The sequence below is a fragment of the Macaca thibetana genome, chromosome 2 (genome assembly GCF_024542745.1).
Source record: "Macaca thibetana thibetana isolate TM-01 chromosome 2, ASM2454274v1, whole genome shotgun sequence".
Classification (NCBI taxonomy): domain Eukaryota; kingdom Metazoa; phylum Chordata; class Mammalia; order Primates; family Cercopithecidae; genus Macaca; species Macaca thibetana.
The window spans coordinates 17,680,930-17,700,329 of NC_065579.1; the positions used below are offsets into that span (position 1 = coordinate 17,680,930).

A 19,400-nucleotide genomic window follows, 5' to 3' on the forward strand; every position below is an offset into this window, starting at 1 on the left:
GCAAACACTGTGAACCTTATTGGACAAAAGAAATGTTTACTTACTTGCATACCCTCATGTGTTTTAAAGCAGAGGAAGGGAGAACTATGCCCCTTCTCAAACATGTCCTCTCTTTTGGTGATCCAATAAATTACTGGGTGAGTGTAATAGAGAAAGGTCAGGCCGGGCGCAGTGGCTCACACCTGTAATCCCAGCACTTTGGGAGGCCGAGGTGGGTGGATCTCCTGAGGTCAGGAGTTCGAGACCAGTCTGGCCAACATGGTGAAATCCCATCTCTACTAAAAATACAAAAATTAGCCAGGCATGGTGGCATGTAAGACTATAATCCCAGCTACTTGGAGGCTGAGGCAGGAGAATCACTTGAACCCAGGAGGCAGAGGTTGCAGTGAGTCGAGATCACGCCACTGCACTCCAGCCTGGGGGACAGAGCAAGACTCCATCTCAAAAACATAAATAAATAAAAAATAAAGATCAGCAAAATACACCCATAGCAGTAGTGATCCTTACTGATAGCCTTGCAAACTCTTCCACCCCTCTTTCTTATTTCCATCCCTAAAAATATTTGCTGTTATTTCCAAACCTAAGGAGACTAAAGAAATGGGCATAGACCAATGGAAGTCTCCTTAGAGTTGCTTTCACTGTGCATACTTTACAGAAAGTAGAAAAGTTTTCCAAGAAGGAAAAAAGGGGCCACAAATCATAAAACATGCTGATAGACAACTCCAAATCCTGCCTACTATGTCTTCTCTCATTATTCCTGATACAATTTTAGTTCTTTCTTTTGTTCTCTCAAATATTAACAAGAGTTCAAATCCCCCAGTATCACATCAAGTTTATTCTGGAAATGCTAAACTCTCCACAGAGACTTGGGACAAAGAAACATAATTAAAGGCTCTTATCAAGTGTTATGTCATCTTGTTCTAGTTTTACACAATGCTCTTGATGAATGAAGAAAATGGCAATAAGTAATTTGTTTTTTTTTTCTGCTGGAGAATAATATGGGAATAGGAACTTGCACAGCAACAAGCTTGGAAAGTAATCTGTCCTGTGGTCTCTGAGTCTTAAAAGCTCAGTCTACCTCTAAGAAAGGAGAGGCAACTCAACTTTTACGGGGACGTCTATGTGTGTGGAGAGGAGTATGAATGAGGCTAGTTATGCTGTAAAATAGCCACATCGTTTCTTGCTACATTTTTGTGTTTCCAGCCCATATACACTTCGTGTGTTTCTTGGCTTCCTTATTCGGATGAGGCACCAGCATTCAAGTGACCTGAGGGTGTAGTTTTAAAAGCTGCTTTTTGTGACAGGGGTGGTGGCCTAGCCCACAGGAAATGAAGAAAACTGATAGGCCCAACCTTTGAGTTCCCGCAGAGGCCTGAAATCAAGACACTTGCTCTTGAGGACAAGAACTACTTTGTAAAGAATAACCAATGTACCCGCAGCTCAGAATGCTCTGTGCCTAAGCAAAGCCAAGCCCCGAAACTCATTTTTCCATAAACAAGCCTCAGCCGCAGAGACATAACTCTCTTTAGACTCTCTGGATGATTTCATTTACTAGGCATGCCAAAGCGCCCAGATGTATGATTCGCTCAGCCTCATTCACTGGGGAAACTGATCTTTTCTTTTGATTTGGTATTAGCAGAAATGTCATTTATCTAAGCTTTTCGAGGAGGTTGCCTATCTGGAATTTGTCTCCTAAGACCCTGAAGTCATTTTCAGGGTGACTGTCCTTCCCCACCTCCACCCTGCCGTAGTCACATGTACTCTCTTCCTAAAGAATTTAGACCTCCAGTTCTTTCTCATGTAGTGTTTTTCTTTTCTGGGTTTTCTTTCTTTTTTTTTTTTTTTTTTTGGTCTGATACATCTCTTTTGGTCTCTTGGATATTTCCATGCATAAATGGCTTGACGTTTTTATGACTTGTTATTTAAAAGAAGAAAAAGACTTGCTGTCTTCACTGTAATCTTTTTAATGTAAGATAATTCCAATGACAAACAGTGGTAAAACAAGCTTATTTCTCCGCCAAACATGATTCAACCTTGATGGGCATTTCTTCTTTCTCTTCGCCCTTTGAGAGAAAGTGGGAGGGCCAGGAGGAAAGCCAGATTTGAGAAGAAAGTGCCTCATTAAATTCCAGGCATGGATCTGAAGCAAAACGACAAGGAAAAACAAAGCACTTCTCTAAATTTTCATATGGCTTTGCTTTTTTTTTTTTTTTTTTTTGAGGTGGTTTCAGACAGATGGCAGAGGTTAGTTCCATCTTCCTGGCAGCTGTCAGCCACTGAGACACTTGTGAACTCCAATCTAGACTGTCTGCCAGATTTTCCATAAATACAGCCACACATCTTCTGAATTTCCCAGGCCATGCTAATTTCAACAACTCTATCCCATTGTTTCTACAAATACCTTGACTTGTTAGGTTTCAACTACTTGTTTCAATTTTGATTCTCTATTAAAGTAGAATATATTCACAGTAAAGTAGACAAATCTAAGTGTCCATCTTTAGATTTTTACCTATTTACACAGGCACATGTGTACACATTAAGACAGAATATTTCCAGTGCCAACGAGGTTCCCTGTGTCTTTTTTCTGACTCAGAAATAGCCAGACTTCTGACTTTCATCATCATATTTTACTTTGTGTATTGTTGATTCACTCAGTGCAGAGTCTTTTAGACCTGGTTTCTTTCATTTAATATAACACCTGTGAGATTCATCTATTTTGTTATGTGTAGCAGTGGCTTGTTCCTCTTTACTTGTATGTAGCATTCCAATTTATAAATACACATACCATCTATCTATTCTCCTGCGCATGGGCATTTGGAAACATCCTTACTTTTGACGACGGATGATTTGGTTACCATACCCACAAGATATCAGACATCATCAAAGAGTGGGGCAAAAAACACAAGGGCTTTCACACTTAATACATGGGATCTCACACATATTAGCTTAGTGCCCTCAGGCAAGTTACTTAATTTATCTGAATTTGCCTTACACATCATTATGAGAAAGACATGGGATACCATCTATACATGTCTATACTAATTATTTACACAAGATAGAAATACAAAAGATTGCTATCATGATTTTTTTTTTTTTATCTTTGGGGCAAATTAGTTGTTAATATGACATAGGAAGACAAAACACCTACATAATTAGTGCCTCATTATACCATTAGAAAATGACAAGACCGTGTCAAGGAAAATTTTTAAACTTTATCTTGGCAGAAAGTATTTAATTTCTGGTATTATAGAGAATAATTCCAGAATGGGATTTTGGGTGTGGGCTCTAAGGATAAGGGTTCCAAAGATTTGTCATTTTCAGAGAAACATACTAATTCTTCAAAGTTCATCCAACAAAAGACTTTGGAGCAATTACAAAATTCCAGTCACTGTTGCAGCAATGAATCAGACAGTTTATCCTCATGACTATTAGTGGAGAAGGATCATAAATAAGTAAACAATTAAATTAGTAAGATACGTTTGGGAGGCCAAGGCGGGTAGATCACTTCAGGTCAGGACTTCGAGACCAGCCTGACCAACATGGCACAACCACGTCTCTACTAAAAATAGAAAATTAGCTGGGCATGTTAGCACATGCCTGTAATCCCAGCTACTCGGGAGGCTGAGGCAGGAGAATCGCTTGAACCCGGAGGTGGAGGTTGCAGTGAGCCGAGATCGTGCCATTGCCCTCCAGCCTGGGCAACAAGAGTGAAACTCTGTCTCAGAAAAAAAAAAAGAAGATAAGTTTTTATCAGTAAGTGTGGAGGTAAAACACAGAACAGGGTAAGGAGAGAGAGTGGTGGGTGTCAGATGCTGCTTTAGATCAGGAGACCAGGAAAGGCCACATTGAGGAGGGCATATGTAAGCAGAGAACCCTGTGCAGGAGTCATTAATCAAAGCTCCTGGGGAAAGAGACGTCCAGGCAGAGGGAAAAGCAAGCACAAAGGCACCGAGTCAGAAATGAATTTGGCAAATTTCAGTAACAGCAAGGAACCCAAAGTTCCTAAAGGGTAGGAATCTGGGGATTTGGTGGGGAGGAGCGATACTGGTTGAGGTTACAGACGCAGGCAGGGGCCAGACCCTCTCTATGTCATCCACTCACTGTTAGTGTTAGAAGCCTCGGAATGTGCCTTGTGGGCTGCTGGAGGGTTAACTTACTTCTCCAAGATTACTCAGAACCAGAGTTGAGCAAGAATCCAAGTTTTCTGTCTCTGTTTTCCATGCTGCCTAACTTTAAATAATATATCTCAAGTCTATTACCAAATCTGGGTATGATTTAATGCTAATGATTATAATTCAGCCAAAGAGAATAAGAAAATAGGCAATAAAGAGGTGTTATTATGACGAACAAATTCTCAAACTTCACAACTAGAACAATTTTGGAAAGAACTGAATCTTTTGAAACAGATGCCAAACACTGTTTGAAGATACTTTTGATGGTTATTTAGCTATAAACCTCCTGATAACAAAAAAAACACGGTGTGGCCGCTTGCCTGCACTCTAATTTTCCCTGGAGCCCAGGCGGCGGCTGACGCCTGTAATCTCAGCACTTTGTGAGACCGAGGTGGGCAGATTGCTTAAGCCCAGGAGTTTGAGAGCAGCCTGGGCAACAGAGTGAGACGCTGCCTCTATTAAAAATAAATAAATAAATCCAAAACATATGGTGAGACAATGTGGTGCGATTGAGCAGTGCTGAGGATGTGGATGTCATTATATAGTGACACAAAGTGCTGTAATAGATGGGGGCCAAGGGGCTGGGGTTAGCAGCATTCAGGTAAAGATGCTTCATCATTACATATCCACTAAGGGTACAATATCACAGGACAGTAAGAGCAGAAAGTCTGCAGTCGCCCCCAAATTTGTCACTTACACTAGAGAAGTGACCTGAGCAAGTTACTTAACCTTTCTGTACATCAGTTTCCTTACCTGTAAAATGAGGATAATACTAGCCATGTCTTTGTTCTCCTCACTGCCACAACTCCCCTCCCGCTTAACCTCTCAATCACAGCCACTTCTAATACCATACATTCCCCACAGGAGAGGAACAGGAACACAAGTGAAGAGGGACATGTGGGTTGTAGATAATGCAAACAAGGCAGGCTGAAATAGACTTTAAGTTTGTACATTCCCAATGAGATGATTGTCACTGTGGTGCAACAATTACATTTCAGTCACGAACTCTGACACATTCCATTAAACACCCTTGTTTTATTTCAATACTCACTAAGCTAATATGTGACCCTCAATTGACCTGACTAGAGGGAGAGATGTACAGACTCAATGGAGCTTTATTTCTGATTTCTGTGAAGGTACATTCTCATGGTCAGTGTTTGCATTGGCTCTCTGACCTTGAGTAGTATTGTCATGTAATTTGAGTAAAGGGAGAGATAGTGGTTTTCATGCTTACGTGAATATTTCTAGTCTGTGTGACAGACAGTTTATTGTTCTTGGATAAATTGGATTTCATGAATGAATGAATGCAATTTACAAATAGGCAGAATGATCCTAACTACAGCATAAAAATGTCACTTCATTCCAATCTTTCTAAATCAAGATTTCCTGGTGTGAACTACTTAGACTGGGGGAATTTCTTCTCAGCTGACAGTCACATTTGCTGTTAGTTAATGCCAAAGACAGCCTGAAATTTTGGTAGGAAGTGAAAGCTCTGAAAATTGAACTGAATCAGTTTAGTGTCTACCACATATGGCCAGCCTTCCTTCTCAGGTTTGAGTGTCACTAACTTGAGTAGAAGAAAAGAAAACATGCACTTAGGGTTCTTCCTATAGTCTTCCATGGAAATGTCTCTTTTTGCTTAAAGGCACCAAAAACAACAAAAAAAAATCATAAGCTATAACTCCTAGTAACACTTATTAAGAGAAGGCTCTATTGTGGGGACAACCTTCATGATATATTTTTGCTCCACTATTTTTAATTATTAGTTCATTCAATTACAAATTATTGAGATTTTGCTGTATCCTGTATACTAGGCACTGGTTATCTTTAGGGATTTAAAGAGGAATAAGAGAATGTTTGTACCAAAAGCTTTTAGAGCTTATAGGGAGGAATACAAAGAAAAACTTATTAAGATTTCATTTATTTCCCATCATTCCAATAAGATCATTGGCAAAGATAAATAAAATGGGACATTGTACAAAGAAGTAATTACCTACAAATTAAAGTGAACCAATTGTTTAGGGGAAGCAGAATGATCTTGATTCTAAAACCTGACAACATTCTATTTAGAGAAAGAATATATTTTGGCTGGGCACAGTGGTTCACGCTTGTAATCCCAGCACTTTGGGAGGCTGAGGTGGGTGGATCACTTGAGGTCAGGAGTTCAAGACCAGCCTAGCTAACCTGGTGACACTCTGTCTCTACTAAAAATACAAAAATTAGCCAGGTATGATGGCTCCCGTGTGTAATCCCAGATACTTGGGAGGCTGAGGCAGGAGAAGTGCTTGAACCTGGGAGGTGGAAGCTGCAGTGGGCTGAGATCACTGTACTCCAGCTTAGGCAATAGACACAGACTCCATCTCAAAAATAAATAAATAAATAAAAAATAAAAAATAGAATATTATTATTAACATCCTCAATAAGATCCTTAGAGTAAACATAACCATATTTTTCGTAGACTTCCTCTCAGTATGTGATGAAGCACAGCTCTCTATAAACCATTTGCATGAGCAGGAGGGAGACAGATCGTGAACTCTGAATTACTGGCTGTTTAATAGTCTGTCATGATAGAAAGAGCGGGATTTTGCTACATGGAGACAGATAGAGTTTGAGATCTCTAAACCTACTCCCAGGTCCCCATCACGGCTTGTGAGTGAGAGGTGGAAAGGGCCAGACAATGATGCTCCAGTTTCTATCAGAGAAATGTAGCTTTTATCTGTTTCATAACATAGACTTCTTTGTCAGATTTTATTGAACAAATGATTCTTGTGCCTTAAAACAACTTTAAAATTATTTATCTAAGGCAATGTTTGTGGTAAAAGCAAATTTCCACTTTAAAATGTATATAATATTCATAATCCAAGGTTTGATAAATATCAGCAGCTATTTCAAGATCATACCCTTCAACAAATATTTGGGATGCAGTGATTCCCAAATCTGTGATGCCAGAAAAATTTAGGTTCTTGACTTAGCAGTTAACAGAGTTGGAACAGTAAATGATATTGGCTCATAAAGGTTAAGGAGGTCAAGGCAAACATATGCCTAAACAGAAGACTGACACAGCCCTGCACAGGAGGGCTTCATGAAAGAATCAATGGGAAAGATCTAAATGTTTCTCTTCTTTAATCTTAATTTTTAATTTTCTTCAAATTTATATTTGTGTGTGGTTTTTAAAGAGATAAGCAATTGACAAGGCTTTTTGTGAAAAACCAGTTGTTCACCATCACACTCTCACTACCTTAACATTTCTTTTCCTTCAGAAACCATCTTTCCCCATTCTTTCAGGTAATTTTTTTGGTATTTATCCCCATGTCTAAATGACCAGGTTGAATCACTATCTGTAATTTTTACTTTTAGGTACTATCTATTGACTTCCCAGTATGGATAAAGGGAATTTAGCTTTCTTATACTCTTACATTCCCTACCAAAAACATGAACAATTCCTGTTATCCCTAATCCCCAATTTTAATTATCTCATAGGTTTTGCTGGATACATCTTTGGTGTTTATTAGTGATTGGAAAAATTCTATTCACAACTAGTCATATGGCTTAATCTGATTACTTTTGTCACTCTAATTTTCTCTGAAGTTACTAGTTTCTTAATGCATTTGCTTATTATTCTTTGTACTAATTCAATCCAAACTTCCCTCAACTCAGTTGTGTGAACTTTTTCTCACGTTAAAACATATCAAGCATTTTAAAAAATGCCATCTTCTTAAAGACTTTTCTCTGGAGTTCTCTGTCCTGCTGCAGCCTAGACTGAAGACTTCTCTCTGGGCCAGCTGCACAGCTGCCCCTTGGCATCTGACCATGACCCTTTGGATTCTATGTAGCTCTCTCTTATATTGGATCACCTATTTCCTGTGTCCTATTCTCCTGTTGTTTACTACATTGCATTGGAGAAATACACAATCTAGTAACTCCCTAGAAATTGTGTATGGGCAGAATGATGTTTGATCCCTTGAATATCTGAAGATGTCTTTATTCTACACTCATTACCTGAAAAATTATCTGAACATAGAATTCGAAGTTGAAATAATTTTTGTCTGTAGCTTTGAAGGCTTTGCTACATAGTCATTTGTAAGTTGTGAGGTTGTGATGCCATTGTGATTGCTGATCTTATGTAACTAAATTTATATTTCCTCCATTTGGAAGCTTATAGAATTTTCATTTTTTCTTAGAGTTTTGAAATTTCCCAATAATTACCCTTTGTGTGGATCTGTTTCAGTCAATCCATTTTTCTAGAAACTCAGTGGACTTTTTAAATCAGAAAATACTTGTCCTTCAGTTTCAGAAAATTTTCCGCAACTATATTATTTTTATAATTTATCCTCGACAAATTTTTGGTTATAGTTTTTAAAAAATTCCCTTTATTTCATATATCAGATCTGTTAGATTTATCCTCTAATGTTCTTATAGTTTTTTGTCCTCCCCAATCCCTCCAATTCCTTTACTGAAGTCTACTTTCTGGTATTTTTATTTTCTAAGAATTTCTTTACATTCCCTGAGTGTACCCTTTAAAAAAAACTGTTCATATTTCATGAACTTAATATCTCATCTTCCTACTCACACTGATGATTATTTTTTGATATTTCTTTATCATTGTAATTTTATTTTCTTTCAAGTGGCTTTATTTATCTTTGGTCTCCACCTCATATGTCAGAGACTGCTCATTTTTCAAGACTGTAGTACTAAGAAGCAGATTGCAAAATGTCTGTACTTACCATTGGCACTTCTACTAGGTGTTTTCTGTAGCATGATCAGGATGAGCCATTTTGGGAGGACCTCTTGCTATCAATCTTGTTAGAAGGTTTCTCTTGACTGCACTGAGTTCTCCAAGTCTTCCAGTCTCTTGCTTTGAGGATAGAATCCTGGCTGCCAGCGTTTTGGCATTCTGATCCTCTGTAGAATAAATTTGTAGTAATCTGATGGATAAAGGGATGGTATGTAGAGAGATCAATTTTTTTAATGGATTTTCAAAAAATCCTACTCTTTTCACTTTTTTCTTTAGCAGAGTATATTAATTGTGTAGACTTTTTGGTCTCTACCACATAAGTTGGGTTGTTATTCATTTTCCCCGAGTAGTCTTAGGATTAAGCTCTCTTGTATTTGTTAATTTAGTTACCACTTATTGATCTCCATTTTTTTGCTTTCAACATTTTTCTGTCTTCAACATTTTTCACTGTTGTGTGTGTGTGTGTGTGTGTGTGTGTGTGTATGAGCTCGCTGCCAGAATCTTTGTCCCTATGGGTTTATAGCTTTAAAATACATAGTTCTTTTGTGTGATTTTGGGAGGGAGCAAATTTCATTGGTCTGCTTAGTCTTCCATCTTTAATCGGAAAACAATGTCTTGATTTTCTCAACAAATCATTCAAGGTCAGTTCTAACCAGGGGTCATTCTTCTAACCAGGGGACATGAATGAGTGAATGTGAATGGTATTTGGCAGCATCCACTTTAATAATTTCAGAAGCTTAAATTAGAATGGTATGTTCTGTAGAGTAGGCATTAGCCAGTTCCAGCTTACTACCTGTCTTTGTAAGATTCAGGAGCTAAGAATGGTTTTAACATGTTTAAATGGATTTTAAAAAATCAAAATAGAAATAATGTTTTGGGACATGCAATATTATATAAAACTCAAGATTGTGTCAAAAATAGAGTTTCATTGGAATACAGCTATGCTTATATATTTGCTGTGGCTACTTTTGGTTCTATGACAGGACAGTTAATTAGTTGTGACAAAGACCGCATGGCCCACAAAACCCAAAATATTTACTATCAGGCCCTTTATAGAAAAAGTTTCGTGATCTCTTCTCTGTAGTGTAAAACCTGGCAGTTCAACAATTGAAATATGTAGCCACTTTAAATAATATAATGTTTTGGTAAAACCTCCAGGATAAGCAAGTTAAAAAATACATTTCTAGATACCTCTGCTAGCTTGCTTTGTAGATTTACTAGATGTAAGCCATTATAGCAAAGCAAATATTTTGATTTTAGAATATTTGATTTGCATGCATTTTTCCACTGGCAAATAGACAACAGGTCTAGAGTCTTGTAATATATTAAGGCTGCCACTTAGCTGGGTGCGATGGCTCATGCCTGTAATCTCTGCATTTTGGGAGACCAAGGCAGGTGGATTGCTAGAGTTCAGGAGTTCGAGATCAGCCTGGGCAACATGGAGAAACAGTGTCTCTACAAAAAATACAAAAATTAGACATACACCTGTATCCCCAGCTACTTGGGAGGCTGAGGTGGGAGGATGGATTGAGCCCAGGAGGTTGAGGCTGCAGTGAGCCATGATTGTGTCACTGCACTCCACCCTGGGTGACAGTAAGATTCTGTCTCAAAAAAAATAAAATAAAATAAAATAAAAAATAAAACAAAAGACTGCTATTTATATATGGCAAAATCTCTTGTTAGCCTATATAATTGTGCTTATCTTTTTCTTTCCTATAGCAATGGTGTTTGCTAACTAAATGGATTCTCAAATATTGAGAAGGAGCAAGCAGAGGTGGGATAATGAGGGAGAAGAGAAGATGTTATGGACTGAATTTTGTGTCCTCCAAAATTCATATATTAAAGCTCTAGCCACCAATATGATGGTATTAGGAGGCGTTGCCTTTGGAGGCTCATTACGCTTAGATGACATCATGAGAATAGAGGCCCCATGATGGGATTAGTCACCCTATAAGAAGAGGAAAAGACCAGAGCTCTCTTTCTCTCTCTTTTCCATGTGAGAATACAATAAGAAGGCAGCCATCTGCAAGCCAGTAACAGACCTCTCACCAACAACTGAGTCTGCTGACACCTTGAACTTGGACTTCCCAGCCTACAGAACTGTGAGAAATAAATGTATTTTGTTTAAGTTATTGACAGTGTTTTGTTACAGCAGCCTGAGCACACTAAGACAGAGAGTAGGAGGAAGAAGCTAGAGAGAGACAGACCACATTCCTATTAACTCATTGGTAATTATTCCTAATCTTACAATTCTGACTCTTGGGTGGTATTAAGATATATGTTTTATGTTAACATTACTGCCCTAAATCCATGCTGACTTTTTATGGTTTATCACTTTACTTATGTCTGTTAAATAAAGGCCAATAAATCCTGAGAATCATCTCAAATATTCCTGACAGATACTGCTAGGTGATAAAAATATGATAAAAGTACCCTCAATAAAGAAAGGAAGAAATAAACCATCACTTGTTCAGAGCCTGTACCTAGTCCACCTTTTTCATATGCTATCTCTGTAATGCCATTCACAACACTATAAGATAGGTACCATTATTATCCTCATTTTATGCCAAATGAAACGGAGTCTTACATACATTAGATAAATGCTGCTCAAAGTCTTACAGCTAGTAAGTGGTAGGACTAAACTTCCAGCCAAGGCTTTCTGTTGACCAAGTCTCTACTCTTTAAAACCAAACATGCCACTTTGTAGCAGTTCCAAGAAAATGTTTTCACTCTAAGTTCCAGGAAAGGGAAGAGACATCCCTAAAATATTCCCGCTCATCTGCTGAAAGAAAGACTTAAAAAGCTTTAGACTGAGGGCAAGAAATTCCTTACAACAACTTTATTTAGGACTATAGAGAGTCCTTCATCTGTCCAAAACATTAATGGGTCAGAATAATCATTCAATGAGATGCCTGCAGTAGTCACTTCAGTTGGAGATGGTACTGAAGGGATAAACTTTTCCCCACACTTTCTCCACTGCCTGGGCCCCACTGTTGGTGGGATACCAATTCTGTATGCTTTTGGTATCTAGAACAACTGAAGGTCAATGTGAAAAGACTGTTTTCAGATATTCTTTTATTAATGTTCTTTGGAGGAAAGAACATAAAGAAGTGGGTTATTTGCAAAACTCTGCCACAATCCTTCTTTGTAAGATACTAGGGTATCTACCTGCTTTTGATGAATCAGCTTGTCTATTAGGAGAGTGAAGTGTTTTAAATTCTCTTTTTTCTTTCCTTCTTTCCCTTGTTTGTAACTCCGGATCCTTCTAATACTTTTCAATCACTTTGGATTTTTTGTTGAGCACCTACTAAATGCATGGCCTTGTATCTGTTGTTGCAAAAAAACATGAATGTCAACTAAAAAACAACCACTCCACCCCTAATCCCAATCACATTTTACAATACAGTAAAATAATCTGAAGACATCTTTTATGAATGTCTTCTCCCCTTCCTTAAACTGATTATACATCTTTAGTCTTACTTCTTGCTTTCCAGGTAGGATAAGTTGCTGCATCAATCAGTGAACTGGAGTTCATCTGTCAAATACAGTGCAGATCACGCAGTTGCTTATAGACATAGCGTCTGCCTGGATCCAGAGCTTGATTTGTCTTTTTTTGTTTCTCTGCCTATGACTGACTTTATCCAGTGGCTAACTTCATAGTGAGACGGTCCATTTGACGATGATTTGCCCATAATGCACTAGATCACTGATCCATTGTATGGCCTAACAAGGAACTGCAGGTTCTTGTTCCATCTCCATATCTGGGATCAAAAAATTCCAAAGTTGTTAATAAAGGAATGGTTTTCCAGCCCCCAAAGATGAGATGGATGGGAATTGATTTTGAAAAGGATTTTGAATAATCACATACTTTTGCATAAATGTGTCTTAGGGGACAATTTACAATTAGGGCATCTGAAAGGCTAGACTGCATTCCTTCCTTTAAGACATTCAAGTGCTCTCATTTTTTTTTGTTTGATTTTTAATCAGTCTGGCTAAAGGTTTATACATTTTATTGATCTTTTTAAGGAACTAGTTTCTAATTTTATTTATTTTTCTCCATTTTTTTCCTCTGTGTGGTTATTTAATTAATTTATTTATTTTTATTTTACTTGTTTGTTTTTTTTCAACTTTTACTTTAGATTCAGGGGGTACATGCACAAATTTGTTACCTGGGTATACTGTGTGATGCTTAGGTTTGAGGTATGAATGATGCCTTCACCCAAGTAATGAGCATAATACTCAAGAGTTCGTTTTTCAGCCTTTGCCCCCCTCCCTCCCTTCCCACTCTAGTAGTCCCCAGTGTCTATTTTTGCCGTCTTTATGTCCATGAGTACCCGATGTTTAGCTCCCATTTATAAGTGAGAACATGTGGTAATTAGTTTTCTGTTTCTGCACTAATTTGCTTAAGACAATGGCCTCCAGCTACATCTATGTTGCCGCAAAAGACATGATTTAATTCGTTTTATGACTGTGGTGTTCCGTGGTGTACATGTACCACATTTTCTTTATTCAATCCACCATTGACGGGTACCTAGGTTGATTCCATGACTTGGTTATTGTGAAAAGTGTTGCAATTAATGTGTGAGAGCATGTATCTTTTCCACAGAACAATTTGGGTTGTTTCATACACACACACACACACACACACACACACACACACACAAAGAGAATTGCTCAGTTCAATGGTAGTTTTGCTTTAAGTTCTTTGAGAAATTTCCAGATTGCTTTCCACAGTGGTTGCACTAATTTACATTGGCACCAACAGTGGATAAGCATTCCCTTTTCTCTGTAGCCTCACCAACATCTGTTGTTTTTTGACTTTTTAATAATAGCCATTCTGACTGGTGAGAGATGGTATCTCATTGTGGTTTTCATTTGCATTCTCTGATCATTAGAGATGTGAAGCATTTTCTCATATACTTCTTGGTCACTTGTACATTGTCTTTTAAGAAATGTCTGTTTATGTCTTTTGCCCATTTTTTAAGTGGGGTTATTTTTTGATTGTTCAATTGTTTATTTTCCTTATAGATTCTGGATATTAGATCTCTGTTGGATGCATAGTTTGCAAATATTATCTCTTATTCTGAAGGTTGTCTGTTTATTCTGTTAGTGGTTTATTTTGCTGTGTAGAAGGTCTTTAGTTAATTAGGTCTGACTTGTCAATTTTTGTTTTTGTTGCAACTGTTTTTGAGTACGTAGTCATAATGCTTTCCCAAGGTCAATGTCCAGAATCATGTTTTCTGATTTTCTTCTAGGATTCTTAGAATTTGAAGTCTTACATTAAAATTTTTAATCCATCTTGATTTAATTTTTATGTAAGGTGAAAAGTAGAGGTCCAGCTTCATTCTTTGGCATGGCTAGCTAGCTATTCCAGCACCATTCAATTTATTGAATAGCAAGTTCTTTACCTTTTGCTTATTTTTGTTGGCTTTGTCAAAAGTTCGATGACTGTAGGTGTGCAGCTTTGTTTCTGGGTTCTTTATTCTGTTCCATTGGTCTATGTGTCTGTTTTTGTACTGGTGCTGTGCTGTTTTGGTTAGTGTAGCCTTATGGTATGGTTTGAAGTTGGCTAATGTGATGCCTCCAGCTTTGCTCTTTTTCCTGCGGATTGCTTTAGGTATTTGGGCTCTTTTTTGGTTTCATATAAATTTTACAATAGTTTTCTTCCAATTCTGTGAACAATGACATCAGTAGTTTGATAGGAATAGTGTTGAATCTGTAGACTGCCCCTTGGAGTGCCCTTGTTTTTACAAAATAATAAAAGTTTATCTGCAGGAAAACAGCTTTGGATAAATTCTGACTTGAGTTCAGATAGTAGCAGCATTTACTACTATGTCCCTTTGAAGAAGATGTTTAAATTTCCTAAATCTAAACTGTCTTTTTGAAATGGATATATGGAAGGTAACTTTTTTATTGAATTGTCCTAACTCAAGATGCAGTCTGACAGCCTGATGCAGAGTAAATAAATACTGGCTAGATGTTGCCTGCAGTTTCCTTTCTTCTCTGTCTTAAATTGAGCTAATGAACTCTTCAAACAAATGTTATTCTTCACTAGATGATATGCTTTGTGTTAATTCCCTTTTGCCTTTCTTCTGTGGAGGGATGCCTAAAAATGATTCAAATGAGATTGGAAAATGTAGGATTAAACACTTAAACAGGATTATTTGTTGAAGAACCATTCAGAGTCATTAATGCATTACAACATTGGTGCATTATAAAGTAACAAAGAGGAATAGATGTAGCATTTGGCTTAATGATTTGACCACAAAAATTAAAAAAAAAAAAATTTGTTGTTTTAAAAGAAAGAACTTGTAAATTGAGTGTTCTAAGGAATAAATTTTGGGAAATGTCAGTTTAACAATGGATGCAGGGAAATTTGGCCCTACTATTAAGGAAAGAAAACAAATTTGTACAACATGTATCACATATGTTGAATAGTTAAATGTAAAAAAAAAGTCTGAAAATATATTAAGACTAGAGTAAAATATGGAAGTACATTTTTAAATTGTTCCATGCCAAGAACTCTGTGTTCCCGGAATAAATTGAAAAAATTACAAAGGTATATTGATGGATTTGATTATACAAATGCCCAAGTACTTCTTAGGCCAAAAAAAAAAAAAAAAAAAAAAACTTAACTTTAAGAGGCAAAAGTCAAACTTGAAGAAATCATTTATTTAAAATGGCAGACTTTGTAAGCAACTTAAACAACTAGTGAATTAAAAAAATATGTATAAATAGGCCAAGTGCGGTGGCTCACACCTGTAATTCCAGCACTTTGGGAGGCCGAGGCACGTGGATCACAAGGTCAAGAGATCGAGACCACCCTGGCCAAAATGGTGAAACCCCGTCTCTACTAAAAATACAAAAAACTAGCTGGGCCTGGTGGTGCGCGACTGTAACCCCAGCTACTTGGGAGGCTGAGGCAGGAGAATCGCTTGAGCCTGGGAGGTAGAGGTTACAATGAGCTGAGATCACACCACTGCACTCCAGCCTGGGCAACAGAGTGGGACTCCGCATAAAAAAAAAGAAATAAAAAAATATATAAATGATCAAAATATATGAATTGCATGTGGATATAAGAGGAAATAAATGGCCTGGCATGGTGGCTCAGCCTGTAATATCAGCACTTTGGTAGGCCTAGGTAGGTGGATCACGAGGTCAGGAGTTTGAGACTAGCCTGCCCAACATGCTGAAAGCCCATCTCTACTAAAAATACAAAAAATTAGCCAGGCATGGTGGCAGGCACCTGTAATCCCAGCTACTCAGGAGACTGAGGCATGAAAATTGCTTGAACCCAGGAGGCAGAGGTTGCAGTGAGCCAAGATTGTGTCACTGCACTCCAGCCTGGGTGACAAGAGTGAAACTCTGTCTCAAAAAAAAAATTATGAATAAATTCATGTAATATAATATTTAAATAAGTTAAGTTAAAATAAAGAACAAATTAAGGACATACATTGTGTTTATAAAGTTTGTAATCATTCAAAAAATTCAATACTCAGTATTCTTAAAAGGGTTTCTCTCTCCCATGGAACACTTATATGAACCTGAGGGAATAGTAATTTGTGTCATATTTATAAAGAATACTTTGGTAACATATAATTAAACAATTGCAGGTGTATTAGTCCATTCTTACACTGCTCTAAAGAACTGCCAGAGACTGTGTAATTAATAAAGGAAAGAGGTTTAATTGACTCCCTAGTTCCACGTGGCTGGAGAGGCCTCAGGAAACTTCCAGTTTTCTGCCAAACCCACAGTCATAGCAGACTAAACCCACACCTCTTCATGGGGTGGCAGGAGATAGAATGAGAGCCGAGTGAAGGGGGAAGCCCCTTGTAAAACCTTCAGATCTTGTGAGAACTTACTATCACAAGAATAGCATGGGGGAACTGCTTCCATGATTCAGTTGCCTTCCATGAGGTCCCTTTCCCAATACATGGGGATTATAATTCAGATTACAATTCAAAATGAGATTTCTGGGTAGAGACATAGTCAAACCATACTATTCCACACCTGGACCCTTCCAAATCCCATGTCCTCACATTGCAAAACACAATCCTGCCCTTCCAGCAGTCGCGTTAAGTCTTAACTCATTCCAGCATTAACCCAAAAGTCCAAGTCCAAAGTTCCTCATCTGAGACAAAGAAAGTCCCTTCTGCCTATGAGCCGGTAAAATCAAAAGAATGTAGTTACTTCCTAGATACAATGCGGGTACTGGTAATGGTTAAATACACCTGTTCCAAATGGGAGAAATTGGCCAAAACAAAGGGGCTATAGGCAAGTCCAAAATCCAATAGGACAGTCCTTAAACCTTAAACTTCCAAAATGATCTCCTTAGACTCAGTGTGTCACATCCAGATCATATTGATGCAAGAGGTGGGCTTCCACAGCCTTGGGAAGCTCCATCCCTGTGGCTTTGCAGGGTACAGCTCCCCTCCTGACTGCTTTTATGGCCGGCATTGAACATCTGCAGCTTTTTCAGTAACACAGTGCAAGCTATCAGTGGATCTACCATTTTCACAGCTCCATTAGGCAGTGCCTCAGTTGGGGACTCTCTGTGGGGGCTTCAACCCCATATTTCCCTTTCACATTGCCTAGCAGACGTTCTCCATGAGGGTTCTTCCCTTGCAGAAGACTTCTGCCTGGACATCCAGGCATTTCCATACAACTTCTGAAATCCAGGCAGAGGTTCTCAAACCTCAATTCTTGTCAGGCCCACCATCGTGGGTAAGTTGCCAAGACTTGGGGATTACAACCTCTGAAGCAATGTCCTGAGCTGTACATCAGCCCCTTTTAGCCACAGTTGGAGCTGAAGCAGCTGGAATGCAGGGCACCATGTCCTGAGACTGCATGGAGCAGGGGGCCCCGCATTGTCTTGGTGATTAACATTTGGTTCCTCATTGCTTATGCAATTTTCTGCAGCCAGCTTCAATCTCCCCAGAAAATGGGGTTTTCTTTTCTATCACATCATCAGGCTACAAATTTTCCAAACTTTAATGCTCTGCTTCCTCTTAAATGCTTTGCTGCTTAGAAATTTCTTCTGCCAGATACCCTAAATCATCTCTCTCAAGTTCAAAGTTCCACAGATCTCTTGGGCAGGGGCAGAATGCCACCAGTCTATTTGCATAGTAAGAATGACCTTTACTCCAGTTCCCAACAATTTCCTCATCTCCATCTGAAACCACTTCAGCCTGGACTTTATTGTCCATATCACTATCAGCATTTTGGTTAAAGCCATTTAAACATATTTTAGGACATTGAAAATTTTCTCATATCTTCTTGTTTTCTGAGCACTCCAAGTCTCTAGGAAGTTTTAAACTTTCACACATTTTCCTGTCTTCTTCTGAACCTTACAAACTGTTCCATCCTCTGCCTGTTACCCAGTTACAAAGTCACTTCCACATTTTCAGGTGTCTTTACCGCAGCACCCCACTCTCTCCTGGTACCAATTTACTATATTAGTCTATTCTCATGCTGCCATAAAGAACTGCCCAAGACTGGGTAATTTATAAAGGAAAGAGGTTTACTTCACTCACAGTTCTGCATTGCTGGGGAGGCCTCATGAGACTTACAATCATGGTGAAAGTCATGTCTTCACAGGCTGGCAGGAGAGAGAAAGAGAGCCAAGCATAGTGCAAAACCCCTTATAAAACCATCAGATTTCATGAGAACTTACTCACTATCACAAGAAAAGAATGACGAAACTGCCCCCATGATTCAATTACATCCCATGAGGTCCCTCTCCCAACACATGGGGATTATAATTCAGATTACAATTCAAGATGAGATTTTTTTTTTTTTTTGTGAGGACATAGCCAAACCATATCAGCAGGTAACCTAAATACTATGGTCTTAATGTTTGTTCCCCAAAATTTGTATGTTGAAATCCTAACCCAAAGATGACAGTGCTAGGAAACAGGGCATTTGGGAAGTGATTAGGTCATGAAGGTGGAGGCCTCATGAATGGGTTTAGTGCCCTTACAAAAGGTATTGCTCATAGATCCTTTATCTCTTCCACTGTATAAGGGCACAATAAGAAGGCATTTTCTATGAATCAGAAAGCAGGCCCTCACCAGACACTGAATCTGTCAGCATCTTGATCTTGGACTTCCCAGTTTCCAGAGCTGTGAGAATTAAGTTGTTTATAAGCTACCCAGTTTATGGTACTTTTTTATAGTTCCCTGAATGGAGAAATAGGCTAATTTTTTAAAAGAATGTAATTAGGGAAATGATAGAGCATACATTAGAAATAGTGTCTTGAAGCCCTTAAAATATCTTGAAGATATTTCAGATATAATATGAGCCCAACTAAAATAAATTTATCTATAAGTATACCTGAGAGGAAATAAAACAAAATATTAACCTTGATCATCTCTGACTGGTGGAATTAGCATTGTTTCTTTCTTAAACTTTCTTTTATTTTCTATAAAAGAAAAAACCCTATAAGCTTAAAAATATATAATGACAACTTGGATTGGCATTTCTAACACTGAATT

At 38.1% G+C, this 19,400-nt stretch overlaps 1 long non-coding RNA gene across 2 annotated transcripts; it reads right to left on the reverse strand.

Moving 5' to 3' along the window:
- Window positions 1-2,000: 2,000 nt before the first annotated feature.
- Window positions 2,001-18,516, reverse strand: LOC126949334 (uncharacterized). Of its 2 annotated transcripts, none has more exons than XR_007723665.1 (3): window positions 18,441-18,516; window positions 8,897-9,097; window positions 2,001-2,140 (listed from the first exon to the last, which is right to left on the reverse strand). It is a non-coding gene; the product is annotated as an uncharacterized LOC126949334 (long non-coding RNA). The 2 variants fall into 2 exon arrangements; XR_007723666.1 differs by lacking the exon at window positions 2,001-2,140 and adding an exon at window positions 6,315-6,532.
- Between the last annotated feature and the right edge of the window lie 884 nt (window positions 18,517-19,400).